We start from the raw sequence: 14,632 nt of genomic DNA, 5'->3' as shown, positions 1-14,632 counted from the left end.
CCTATGAGCCTCAGATGCAATGTCTGTAAGTGAAACATTAAAATGACACTAAACAATATTCTTAGAATAGACCTCAAGAATGTGGAATTTTGTAGGCAATTAAAGAAATATAAAATTTCATATATATAAAATTAATATTATAGAAAAATTACATATTTCCTGTAATTTTTCTATAATAAATATACGTTATATATGTGAAATTTTATATTTCTTTAATTGCCTACAAAATCCCACATTCTTGAGGTTTATTCTATGTATCACCAAGGGATGGTGGCAATTAACATGTGTGGCCCTGTGAATCATCTAATTCCTGAACTTAATCTCCAAAAATAATCCATACACATCCACTACTTAAAGTGGTTGTAAACCCTAAGGCCGCGTACACACGGGCGGACTGTCTAGGTTCGTCAAACAGTTTGACAAACAGTCCGTTCAAAATTAGCATGAACGGACTTGACCACACACGACGAACGAACAGTCCGCTGAAAACTTGCGCGATGACGTGAACGGCACGTACGACGGGACGAGAAATTCGACGTCCAATACACTGCAATGCAACCTTCGCCGTGTAAATTCTTTCTGAGCATGCGCGAGACTTAGTTTGTCGAACAAGCCTACACACGAACGGACTGTCCGCTCAAACCAAGTTTCAGCGGACAGTCTTACGGAAATTCCGAAAAACGTTGTTCGTCAGACTGTTCGCTGAAACTGTCCGCTGAAGCCCACACACGAGCAGACTGTCCGCTGAAACACTGTTCAGCGGACAAAGTTGGGCGAACAGTCCGCCCGTGTGTACGCGGCCTTAGAAACCACTTTGACCTACAGGTAAGCCTAGATTAAGGCTTACCTGTAGGTCCAAGAAATATCTCCTAAACCTACACGGTTTAGGAGATATTTACTAAAAGACAGTGACAGCTGTCTACGGCGCATGCGCCATAGACAGTGGCGCGTAGGTGCACTATCACCGTTAGCAGTATGCCGCTGTTAACGGCGATATGCTGTTAGTGGCAACTCCTGTGCGCATGCGTGGGAGTGACATTATCGCTGCTCCGGCGCTGTGAGTGGCCGGAGCAGCGATACCTGGAAGAAGATGGATACTCCGTACTACAGGGGACAGCGGTGACATCGCTGGCTCCTGTGTCAGGTAAGTGACACATAATGGGCTACTATGCGATGCATAGAAGCCCATTATGCTTTACCTTTGCAGGGAGAAAAAGAAGAAGTAAACCCATCCACAAGCTCTTTTATGCTAGTATTATTAAGACTTGGACACTGCGTTTAGTATAATAAATGATTTGCCTTTAAGACAGTAAACCCAAGATCTGGATGAAAACCAAGAAGTCTTCTTTTAAAACCAGAAACTTCCATCCTCTCTTTTTCTCCCTTAAAGTTTTTAGCATACAAATTTTATGTGGACTGATTTTTTAAATAAAATATCAATTTTTCTCTTTTTTATTGTTTGCAAGTCCTTTAGTAATCAAATGGTTAAATGGAAATCACAAACTACTAAATTAGGGAAAGTAGTAGAATAACAGATGAGTCCGTTAATTTCAACTGCATATGTATGAAGATACTGTGGTGTTTCAAGATGGTTGTTTGAACCCGATGTCCTGTTTTGCACCTGCTTGCAATTTATCTATTGAAGGATATTGGTTTTCCTTATGCTGCTCTCACATCCTGCTATAGTCCCAAAGTAAATGAAAAACATTCATAAGTCCTAGTGTTATTGCTTAGCTACTCTGCCATCTTTAGAACTTGTGCACAAAGGCATCTTTCTTGCTGCTTTACAAAGTGTTCCCATTCCTGTATGGGCTGGTATGGAAGTCATCTATTACACAGATTGTTTCATTTATGTGCATTTAGGAGATTTTGTTCATGTTTTTGACTCAGATGTAAATGTAGTTACCTGTATGCAAATGTAACACATAATTCATAATGCAGTTGTGTTATTTTGCCTAAATTTATGTAAATGCGTTGCATTTTAAAGGAAGGAAGGGTTTTTGATTACAGCCCCCGAGCATGGAAATACAGCAGTGGCAGGTCCTGTATTCTAACACTGACAACGTTTTAGAGTTTTTATCTCATTAATTATGTATGACACAGTTCAGCTAAAACTTATGTACAAATGTGAATCACAGTATTCTTATAAGAATCCTCTGTGCTATGGATATCAGTTACATGTTTGGTTATGTGCCAACCTCCTTCCTGCAAAAGTCATGAGTTCCCAGCAGTCATTTTTCAGTGTGTTTTGGAGTACCCATTGATAAGTTAGGAATAGATCAGAGTGTTTACAGGGAGAGCTGTTGTTGGTGCTGGCAACGCCTAAAAAAAAAAAGTTATTTTTACATTGAGTCACAGACACATTCACTGTGTTGGACAGTCCTGGAGTATATAGAGATACAAAAAAGTCTGTGCATGGAGAGCTGATCCGTCCCTCTTAAAATATGTGATTTTTGAAACTGTGTGCATCCAAAAACATGCACCTTCACCCAGGTTAATGCATGTAGCACAAGGGCAAAGCCTTTCTCCCTTCATGACTCTGATGCATGCGTCATCTAGGAAATCTTCAGGGCGTGCCTGTTTGTGGGAGGCTCAAGGCCTAGAAGTACAACCACTTTCTCACTTAACTCACATATGCTTAGTTGACATATAATGGCCATATACTTCAGGTATTAGTTCAAGGGGATGGCGCTACCTTCCCTCAGGACAATTGGTTCCCCATATAGTTAGTGATGCCCATGGCATTCAAAGAACAGTCTCACATTCTTACTAGAGACCAGGCCACAAGTGGAATCCTCATCACTCTATATTTCACACTGACAGAGATGGGACAGACACCAGCTACTCTATCCCCCCCCCCCCCCCCCCCATAGTAGCATACACCCTAAAGAGGTTCTAAAGTCAAAACATTTTTTACCCTAATGCATTCCCTGCATTAGGTAAAAAAATGTCCCACTACATGTTCCTCCCCTCCCTAAACACTTATGTCGATTCAGCACTGTGCCTATCTGCAGAAACACTAGACAGTACATTCTTGTGATGGTAGAACAAATAACTTATAAATAGTTCCAATGAAATGGGCAGTTAACATGCTTTAGATAAACTGCTTACCACTGGTCAGATACACACAAATATCCCATAAGGTAATCTTCCTCTGTCCCAGTGTAGGAGAAATTAATAGGCCCATCCTAAGGGGGTCTCTATTTGGAGGGAAACATTTCTTTCCTCCCTAAATCTTGCCATCTCTGCTGGACAAAATTCCCAACTCCAACTTTCTTCAGCCGGCTCCACCCCTTGAATATGCTCCTAACAAATGAACAGGTGCACCCAATCTAGACAAGAGGGAAAAGGACAGAAGAAACCCTAAGGGGGACCAACACCCTGTTACATTTAGCTTTTTAGGCAAAAATTGGGCCTAGAAATTGTTTTGTGTTTAACCTCCTTAGTGGTAATCCTGAGTGTGGCTCGGGGTGGATTTTTAGTTCCAAAAGCGGTAACCCCGAGCCATACTCGGGATTGCATTGCAGGATCCAGGCTAAGTTACTTACCTTGTCCCCGGGATCCTGTGATGTCTCCCTGCTCTGTGTGTGAGCTGTGTCCTCCGTCAGGTCACGGGGACGGAGAATGGCGCCAAATTAAAAAACACATTACTCATACAGTACACTGTAATCTTACAGATTACATTACTGTATCAATTTATTTTACATCCCCAATGTCCCTAATGCTTTGTCCAGTGCCCTGTATGCAGTTTTATATTATAAATACTGTTCTTTCTGCCTGGAAACTGGATATTGTCCATAGCAACCAAAAAGTGTCCCTTTACATGAAAAAGTGGTTTTAGACCAACTAGCAAACAACGATAATAAATTAGAATCACTTGCAGAATTGAGCGATAGGGATTCATGCGGAAATCCGTCATCAAACACTGAGCCCCCGTTCACACCTATGCAAATTAGATGTGCGTTTCCGCGCATCTAATTCGCATAGTAGGAGAATGTGACTGGCTCCCTATGGAGCCCGTTCACATATCTCTGGGGCGGCTGCGGGACGCACTGCAGAAAAAACGTGTGCGTCTTTGGCTCCATTTCAGGGCCGAATATAGTCATAGAATCGGCCCTGATTCGTCCCTGAAACGGGAAACAGGGACACACAGCGCTCCAGTACGTTCCACAGCGGGTTATAGTGTGAACCCGGGCTGAAAGTAATGACAGTGACAATTCTGCAACTGAGCAAATTTCAGTGTTTTTGATTTGATTACATTATTGAATATTTTTTTATTATTATTATATTATTATTTGTTATAATTATTTATACAGTGGGGATCAAAAGTTTAAATAACACCTTTGGAATTATTTGATACCTTTGGGGGATATTAAGCGATACTGCCGAGCATGAGAGTGCAAGACATGTTCTATTGGTGAGTGCATTTCTTAAGGATGCGGCGACACTGAACACATATGGTGTGGTGGAAGATTGCTTCAAGTCACTTCAAAATTATCTGTTCACTTTTGGAGTCTAATCACTTGGATGTTTCAATTATTTAATTACTCACGGACTTGAGTTTGAATTTATGGACACTATTATTATTATTGATCACTTTTTTCACAGGGTGATTGTTTTAGTTTTATTCATTTAGTTGTGAATATTAGCGCTACTATTTTATTCATTTGAAATCGCGCATCTACTTATTACTGCTCGATAAAATAAAAAGCATGTGCTACAACCAAGACAACCTAAAAAAGCCTTTTCTGTGAAGTTAAAATGAATCAGATTGGGGTATTTTTTTCTGTATTCTAACCAAGCTTTAAAAAAAACACAAAAAAAAATACAATTACCCATGCACAATATGCGATGCCAGAATACAGTGTCACTGATTGCTGTCTGTGAGAATTCTACTGCTTATTGGCATTTCCTGAAGAATATACTCCTTGTTTTGTCTCCGAGGATCTAATACCTTACCTTAACCTGCGGTCTTTCAGCAGCCTGCGCTCCAATCCTCTCATCTGCCCTGAAAGTACGCAGTCACTGTCTTACATTTTACGTGGTGACATTGGTAGGGCACTGACACTACTTGTCCGAGAACAAAAAGAGGAGGGGCTTTGGGGGACCGGTTGTCATTATGGGAACTGGCAGATGAGAAGAATAGGGCTATGGATTAAGGTGAGCAAAACACTGTATTAGATCCCCCTAGACAAAACAAGCATTATATTTAGCATTTTCAGTAGGAGGGATAAATTTATTTTTTGGGGCAGTCTGGAGTTTTTTTGTTTTTTTTTTGAGGTTAAACCAAAAAGAGGGACGGTTGTGGCAGAAAGAGGGACAGAGATTTGCTGCTAAGGAAGGACAGTTCCTCCAAAAAAAAAGACATTTGGGAGCTATGTAAATGCAAACACACAACGCTAGAAGCATATATTCCCTGCAAGCAACCTGGTTCTTCTTAATTCACACATTTTCAAATTTAGGGAACAGCAAGTAGATTTTAAATGTTTCTTAAAGGCGGAAAATATTCGACTAATTTGAAGACTTTCTCAAATTCTTGTGTGTAAAGGTTAGGTGAGTAAATTTTTCAGAAAATTGTATCTTTGCGCAGGGTGTGGACAGTAATTTGCATAGAAGGCATATTTAACATTTCACAGATGTGGGGACATTCTAATTATTACAGACACCCCCAGGGCATTATACGTAGTATTGAAAATAGTCTGTCATTTTGTTCTTCTGATAATGCAAGCTGTAAGCACTTGCTTTTATTTGGGCAGCGTGGACTATATTGCCGAGGATTGCTTCTCTTGAACTCTCCATGTAAGTTTATACTTCTGGATTTAAGAAATTTTAATTAAATGTTTTTGTTTATTTGATACTATAGATCTACATGTATGCCCTTGTACACACGATCGGAAATTCCAAGGAAAATGTCAGAACGGACCGTGTTATCGGATAATCCGATCGTGTGTGGGCTTTATCAGATTTTTTCTGTCAGAATGTCCGACCAACAAAGTTTGAGAGCTGGATATAAATTTTTCCAACAACGTGATCTGATCGGATTTTGTCCGATCGTTTGTAGAGAATTCCGATCGGACAAAGTGCCATCCATGCTCAGATCAAATTACGAGACCAAAGCTATTGGCTACTAGCCTGAACGTAGTCCCATCGTAATGAACGAATGTAATTATGTTCTGAACGATCGGCTTTTCCTACAACTTTGTCCAACCGTGTGTATGCAACACCAATTTTGGACAAAATCCGTCGGATTTTGAGGTCGGAATGTCCGACTGTGTGTACAAGGGCTTAGACTTTATTCGTACAAGTATTTATTGTTTTTTTTCACTCCCTGAGCAGATTCTATAGAGTTTTTTCATAAGAATATCTTAAAATGTATTTATCTACCACATACATTGGATAAATAGGCACTGAAAACCTTGACAGTCTGGAAAAAAAAAATAATAATAATAATACTTCATATTTGTTTCAGTACAATTTGTTAAAGGCCTGGTCTCTGCAAACAGTACAATACAATACAAAAGAGAACAATTTACAATTTTCAACCCAAGGAGCTGTCAATAGACCTTCAGTATCCTGAGAATGTTGTGGTTGTTTGTAACCAATTACTCCCTGGACAGATGAATATTGTTCATACTGAACATCAGGCATCTAATATGTTCCATTAACGTTGCTCCCCCTGTCCCTCTGTTGGATGCAAATCCCCTTATCCATCAAAGAAGTAAGTGTATTTTACGGTACTCTATGCCTGATGCCCAGATGTCTAAAAATATGTAACATAAGTATGTTTTAGCTTTGTATCTTCTCTTTTAGTTTTATTTGTCATAAAAAAATACAGTATGGTAACTGCCACTATTGCCTCCTTCTAAAATTGTAGTTGCTTGACGGTTACTCACCACCTGGCTTGAGTACTCTCTAAATTGCTTACCTGAAGATCAGGAAAATCAGAGAAAAGAAAAAACTCAAAAAAGTGTTCTCTTTCTATCTTAGGGGACTCTTTACATGACTGAGCTGTGGGTGCAGTGTGGTTTGAAAAGTCCTGCATCTTTGGTGTGCTTTCCAAAACCACAACAAAAATGCAGCTCCCCAACAAAATGAATTGGAAACGCGTCAAAAGTGAACCACGGTTGCGTATCTGATGTGTTTTTTGAGTCACATGTCCATGTTTCACAGGTGCATGCTGAGCCAAGCACCCAGAAAATGCAATAAAAAAAGCAACAGAAATGCATATGCATTTTTAACTGCATTTTTATGTTATGGAGCAATAAAAGTACTCTTTAGCATTACACTTGTCTTTGTCAGCTACAGCTACTTAACTATCATAAAGCAGGGACGTAAAACAGGTAGCCAGCAATGGCTTTAATTTGTTTTTTCTTGTGATGCAGACTACTTTTATTATTTAGGATTGTATTAAAGAAGAAGTAAACCCTGATGGGTTTTACGTCCTCTTTTGTTTACTGCAAACCCTACAAAATAAAAGCATAATGGGCTAGTATGCATCACATACTAGCCCATTATGTGGCACTTACCTGCAAAAAAAGCCTGCGCTGTCCCTGCTGCAGGAAGCGTCCATCTTCACCCCCCTTCCTTCCAGGGCCGTGGACTCTGTTACTGGTTGAAGTCGCATGACGTCACTTCGGCTCATTTGAGCGGGAGCCAATGGTCATTGCACGGGCACTATAGAAACACCATGAACGTGCCCTTTCTTTAGTGCGTGTGCGCTGATCACGTTAGCACAAGCGTATATAGTAAATATCTTCTAAACCATACAGGTTTAGAAGATATTTCCAGTACTTACAGGTGAGCCTTAAACCCCATACATACTATCAAATTTTCTGCTGATTTTTGTCTTCAGATTTACCAAAACCATGTAGTGCAAGGGCCTGCCTGATTGCATACAAACTGAAACTTCTAAGGTTGGACCTCATATTATATGGTTTTGGTAAATCTAAAGGAAAAATTAGCAGAAAATCTCATAGTGTGTATGGGGCTTTATTATAGGCTTACTTGTAGGGAAAAGTCGTCTGTAAGCCCTTGTACACACGGTCGGACATTCCGACAACCAAATCCGTCGGATTTTGTCCGACGGATTATGTCTGTTGCATACACATCATCGGACAAAGTTGTCAGAAAATCCGATCGTTCAGAACGTGATGACGTTATTTTGTTACGATGGGACTACGTTCAGGCTAGTAGCCAATAGCTTTGATGTAGGAATTTGATCTGAGCATGCGTGGCACTTTGTCCGATCGGAATTCTCTACACATGATCGGAGTCTGTCCGATCGGAGCATTTTGTCGGAAAATTTTACCAACAAGTTGGAAAACTTGGTCCGTCGGAGTAAACAGTCCGATGGAGACCACACACAGTCGGAATATCCGACAAAAACGGTCCGATCGGACACATTCCGTCGGAATCTCCAACCGTGTGTACAAGGGCTAAGAGTTTCCAACCACTTTAAAACGTGTGTTTGTTTTTTGAAACAGTACAAAGATGACTAGGAGTGGTGCAGGTTTCACCTAAATATTTCACTTACAAAATGTGTCAAAACAGAAATGTAAACAGCACAAAAAAGTGTTAGAGAAATGGACATAATAATGATATATACTGTGTATATATAGTATATATACACTCAACTGACCACTTTATTAGGTACACCTGTTCAATTGCTTGATAACACAAATTGCTAATCAGCCAATCACATGGCAGCAAATGAATGCATTTAGGTGACATGGTGAAGAGGACTTGCCGAAGTTCAAACCGAGTTTCAGAATGGGGAAGAAAGGGGATTTAAGTGACTTTGAATGTGGCATGGTTGTTGGTAACAGATGGGCTGGTCTGAGTATTTTAAACTGCTGATCTACTGGGATTTTCACATAAAAACATCTCTCTGATTTTCTAAGAAAGGTTTGAAAAAAGAGAAAATATTTAGTGAGCGGCAGTTGTATGGACAAAAATGCCTTGTTGATGTTAGAGGAGAATGGGGCAGACCAATCTGAACACAAAACACATCAAACCTTGAAGAAGATTGGCTACAGCAGCAGGAAGACCCCACCAGGTGCTGTTCCAGTCAGCTAAGAACAGCAAACTGAGGCTACAAGTCACACAGGCTGATCAAAATTGGACAATAGAGTCTCTAATTCAGCTACGACATTCAGGTGGTAGGGTCATAATTTGCCATAAACAACATAAAAGCATGGATCCATCCTGCTTTGTATCAACAGTTCAGGCTGGTGGTGTAATGGTGTGGGGGGTATTTTATTGGCACACTTTGGGCCCTTGAGTACCAATTGAGCAATGTTTAAACAACATGGCTACCTGAGTATTGTTGCTGATCGTCCTTTATGACTACATTGTACCCATCTTCACAAAGCTCAAATCATCTCACCACTGGTTTCTTGAACATGACAAATGAGTTCACTGAACTCCAATTGCCTCCACAGTCACCAGATCTCAATCCAATAGAGCAACTTTGGGATGTGGTAGAATGGGAGATTCACATCATGGATGTGCAGTTGACAAATCTGCAGCAACTGCGTGATGTCGTCATGTCACTATTGACTAAAATCTCTGAGGATCAACGCATTGTTGAATCTATGCCACAAAGAATTAAGGCAGCTCTGAAGGCTAAGCAAGGTGTACATAATAAAGTGACCTGTGTGTGTGTGTATATATGCATATGTATGTGTGTGTGTGTGTGTGTGTGTTTATGTATGTGTGTGTGTTTATGTGTGTGTGTGTGTGTGTGTGTGTGTGTGTGTATATATATATAGATATATGTAGCACTTACCCCCAAAGGAGCTGTTGGTATTTGATTGGGCTTACCTCATAGATTTCAGCTCCAACACTTTTTTTTCAAATGCTTTATTGACAAAAAGACATTCCAATAGAGGGATGGAGGGTTAAGGGGCATTCAGGTACCTTGTAATTGTGGGTCAGGTGTACTTCTTGATCCAAGGGAAAAACAACTCCACATCTGGATCCAGCAAACACCGGAGACCATTTAGAAGGCAGCAGCACACCTTAGGCCAGGAGGGCCATCAGGTCGGAACACACTCTGTCATGGGGTCTGTCCCTTAATTACCCTCTCCCAGAATGCATAGTGGGCAGACGACACACACTGACTGTTTCCGGGCAAAGTGGCACTCAATACACCCAGCTCGTTGCAACTTCTGACCCTGGCCAATCTATAAGGGCGCCACCCTGCGGCAAAGGAAAAACCATACATTCAGCTGAACTGGAACTGGAAAGGAAATGTCCATTGTCCGTAGGTAAAAAAAAAAGAAGAAAAAACTGTATTTGTGTCAGCAGGGCAAGGTGGAGGGATAACAGAGCCCGGAGGGTGTTGGAGGAGGACAATAGTGTCCAGCAGCAATATGAAGGAACAATAGTGTCTAGCAGGTGATGGAGGAGAATAGATTAATAAAGCCCAGGGGGATGGACTAATAATGGCCAGATGGAGACGAGGAGTAGAAATAAGGGTTGATTTACTAAAGGAAAATGGAGTGTGCATTTTTCAAGTGCAGTTGCTCTAGAGCTCAGTAAATGAAGCAAAGCTCAAGTGACTTCCGTTATCCCATCATTTGCAATCAAAAATGTTTTTTTTTTTTTTCTTGCATGTGATTGGGTATTCTTTGCAAAATGAAGCGTCACCTCATTTACTAAGCTCTGGTGCAAATGTCCTTGAAGAGTGCAGCTGCAAAGTGCACAGTCTATTTGTGTTTATTATTCCAACCCCAAAGTGTCCAACGCCAAAGTGGAGGAACAATAGTGCCCAGTGGGGGATGTGAACATTGCTGTCAGTGGACAACACACTTACCTTTATTTCCTGTGCTGCTGTCTCCTCCCCTTGGTGCCAGAACTATGCAGACTCGATGGCGCAGGAGACCATCAAGTCGCACAGAATCTGATACAATAGATCTGGAGCTGGGCGTTGGAACAAGTGCTCCAGCACTTAGCTTCAAGATACAGCCTTTTGTTGAAATTCCCATGTAGTCCCATGGAATCCAGGACAGTTGGGGGGTATTTTGTGAGGATTTGTATGTAGTAGTCAAAACTTACAAACCAATGTTTAGATTAAAGTCATACAAATGTGTAAGTGAACCAAGGCTACGGTGCTGTAATGTCGCAGTGCTGGTTACTGAGCTCATTTTAGTTTTTTATAAATCCACTCCCATTTTGAGCCCAATTTCTAAAAAAATCTTATCTGTCCCACATCAGCTGCTGTCCACAAGGCTACCTCCTGAACTTCTATATAACATTTTCCTAATGCTGAACTAGGGATTGCCAAACATCCTATCCTTAATTCATGAGGCCTTCTTCCACTACTCGTAGCTCCTAGCTGTCAAAATCAGAGCACAGCTCCTCAGGAACCACGTGTCCAGGCTCTCACTGACATTCCATAGGATGTATGCCCAGCTGCGGCAGCTTATTCCAATTTCACTACAATGAAGAAGAAAGGGTATGTACAGTATGCAGTTTGTATTTCCACCTCATACCTAACCTGATATACCCGTTACTATCGTCCACTGAGAACATTTCAGTGCTACACTGGAAATGCAAACTGATCTTTTTGTCAAACCGCTCCATCTGTTTGTGTAAATTAACTGTTTTTAAAGATTGCTCCTGACACATTGGCGAGCTTGATATGAGTTATTGCTTCCTTGTTATTTGGCTCATTACAACTGTTGTTTTGACAAGATTTTTTCTTTCTTGCTTGGAACACATGTGTACACAGAAAGGTTGACTACACTTAAACCTGGTTCAGACTTCCATCTGCCAACTAGTAGGAGCCAAGAAAAAGCAGTTCTGTAGGGACCTTAACAAGGGAGAAAAGTAATTGTAACGATTATATCAACTAAATATAATTTGTAATTACAAAAGGTACAAGTGTAACAGGGTTACCTAACTTGAAGAGGTTAGCTTTCATGTTTCAGCCCATGTTACAAAATCAAGCAATAGAATTAATGTGTTAGTATTTTTTCCTTTTATGAGATATATAGGAATCATTCCTCTAAATACTTATTGTATGTGTGTTCTGATGTTCTCTACCACTGGGCTGCATCCCATGGCTGGGCCCTGGCCTCTTTCCTGCTAGGCCAGGACTTTCTGTCTATGCCAGAAAGAGAGAGCACTTTGATCAGCCCCCCCTCTCTGCCCACAACAGCAGCACTAATGTTGCACAGCAAAGCACTTACCTGTTATTGATTGGATCACCGGACTACAACTTGAATGTGATTGGTATATGCATCTGCCACATGGAAGCAATGAACACCTATATGGGGCAATAGCTTCTTATGTTGGTGCTGAAGTGTGAAGTGCAGGGGCAGGAAGAGGGAAAAGCAGTGAGTATTTCATACTACTTGGTTTGTATGGGCTGTAATAGATGTTCTTTTCTCTGTGCTGCAGTGAGTGCCAATCAGCCATAACATTATGACCAATGACAGCTTAAAGCAGTGTTTCTCAATATTTTTCCAGTCAAAGTGCCCTTTAAAATTATAGACAATCTCAAGGCACCCTTTACAATTATGGACAGTCTTGAGGCACCCCATTCTATAATGTAAAAAACTATTCTAATAGCTTTACATAATGCAGAAACATCCACATGTAGGACACCCAATGTTAGAGGTGATTTATTCTTCCGAAACAAATACACTTCTGCACACTGGTAATGATTAGTATTCCAATGTTTCTCCTCTTAATTTCTCTCCATCAGTCAGCTAATGTCACCCCAGCATAGTGTACAATGAAAACTCATGGATTTGTGTAACTAAAAGGCAGGCTTGATCCACCTGCTGGCTTCTATACAATTTTTGATCAATTTTTTGGCCTTTTGCCAAGGCACCCCTGAAGAAACCTCAAGATACCCCAGGGGTTTAAAGCGTTAGTTAAACCCACAAGTGCTTTTTTTTTTACCACTACTTTTCCTTTATACCGGCTTTTGAAATTTGCAAATGCAACAATTTAGAAATTGGATGAAAGGTTTATAACCGGGAAACACTTTCTGATAGATAAGTAGTGCATTTTATATACAACTATATAGATCAGACCAAAATGCAAATGAGGAGCAAGGGGGGGCATAGGGACATTGTTCCAATTCAGGGACCTTCTCTCAAAATCAGGGACAGTTGGGAGCTATGGCTTAAAGGATAAGTTCACCTTTCATAACATGTTACACCCATATTCAGGGTATAACATGTTACTGCTGCAGCTGCCCCCGCACCCCTCCCCCCACCCCAAGTCCCCACTTTGACCGCAGGCCGGGGATCTTCTCCTTGCGCCTGCTGTCAGTTTGAAAAAGACATGGCCATGCATTCTATAAAGGAGGAATTACAAGTACCGACAGCCTTTGAGGCTGTTGGCTTGTGTTCTCAATGAACTACTAGGGCGCTGTTGAGAGAAAAAGCCAAGTGGAGTGTCTTAAGAACTGCCAACATTCCAATTTCTGGAAAGATGCAAATATTGCATGTCCATGCAACAGAGACACCCCTCAGGGACTTTGTGGCAATTGAAGAAAAAGTTAATAGAGTTTAAAAGGCTAACGCCAATTTTATTTATATACCATGATAAAAACGGACAGAGGTCCATAAAACATGTACATACAAAATACAAATATTTAGGTTAGAGAGTACCCTAGACTGGAAGATGCAACCCACAATAGCTGTCTACAAGAAATGGACTGGCTAGGGGGATCTCACAATACACCCAACATGTTACGGATGGATTCCTTCTTCTGGGGATTTGGGGTGCAGACTTTGGCCATAACAGATCTGCACTGCACTGCACATACTAGCACTTTTCGACATTATTCAACGGGGGCCTGTTTGCATCCTTTAAACTGTGCCGTTATTAAGCAGCAGTGAATTTTCAGCTTATGTCAGACTTGGCAATGTCTATTATCTCCTCCAAGTACCTAGAAAGCCATATGCTTCCCTAAGCACTTGTATAAAAGAATGAAAAACTGTCAGGTCTTTGAAGTCCTGAAAATGCTTGCCTAATTTTTGTCTCTGGGTTCAATACATCCCGAGTCATTGCCTTGGATATATAATATAACTTGCGAAGCTCAGCGCTGAGGACCCAGAAAGTATAGAAGTCATGCAGGTTGATTCCCCAAAGGCGAATATGCTGTTCACTTGCAATTGACGTTGTGCTTTGCAAAGGAAATTTCTTGGAGCTGAATGAATGTGGTGAAGGGAGAGGCTGGCTCTCAGCGACACACTGTCAGGATTCTTGCAGGGCCTGGACCAGCTCTGTAATGTCAGCCGACAGCGAGCTTCAGCTGACAGTGGCCTTTAACCCTCTGTCTACTGAATCTGGGTCACAGGAGTGCAGGACTAAGTGCACTCCTGTGACCCCCAGGGGAAGTATGGTCAAAAGAGGTTTGGCCTTACTTCTCCTATCAGTCATTTCCTTTGAGAGGTGCTTGGCAGACTTAAGAAAAAACTCTCTTTTTGAAGCCTAGGTGGACTGATCCCTACTATGAGCACCATGGGCTCCTTTTTCCAAAAGGGAAATTCAGTATTTGTATGCTCAATTTTAAGGCCTCTCTTTTTAGCTTATTTCTTAATCAACACAGATGTTCTGTAAATGTTTCAGTGTTATAATACAAAGCCAGATCTGGTACAGTTCATTATTT

At 41.0% G+C, this 14,632-nt stretch overlaps 1 protein-coding gene across 12 annotated transcripts in view; it reads left to right on the top strand.

Annotated features, from left to right (window-relative positions):
- SNCAIP (synuclein alpha interacting protein) overlaps positions 1–14,632 on the top strand; it is a 311,501-nt gene that overhangs the window by 132,755 nt on the left and 164,114 nt on the right. Inside the window, exons 1-2 of one of the 12 annotated variants that reach the window (XM_077462196.1) lie at positions 5,647–5,799; positions 6,470–6,718. The exons of 10 other annotated variants lie outside the window; for them this stretch is intronic. The gene's annotated coding sequence lies outside the window, so the exon portion shown is untranslated. Of the gene's footprint in view, positions 1–5,646; positions 5,800–6,469; positions 6,719–14,632 lie in introns of those variants that run through there. One more of the 12 variants, XM_077462195.1, reaches the window with a different exon arrangement.

The sequence above is a fragment of the Lithobates pipiens genome, unplaced genomic scaffold, assembly GCF_037356315.1.
Source record: "Lithobates pipiens isolate NorthernLeopardFrog02 unplaced genomic scaffold, aLitPip1_a1.2 Scaffold_3, whole genome shotgun sequence".
In the NCBI taxonomy this organism is placed as follows: Eukaryota; Metazoa; Chordata; class Amphibia; order Anura; family Ranidae; genus Lithobates; species Lithobates pipiens.
The sequence above is the reverse complement of the archived record's forward strand: the minus strand, read 5'-3'. Positions and strand labels throughout refer to the sequence as shown.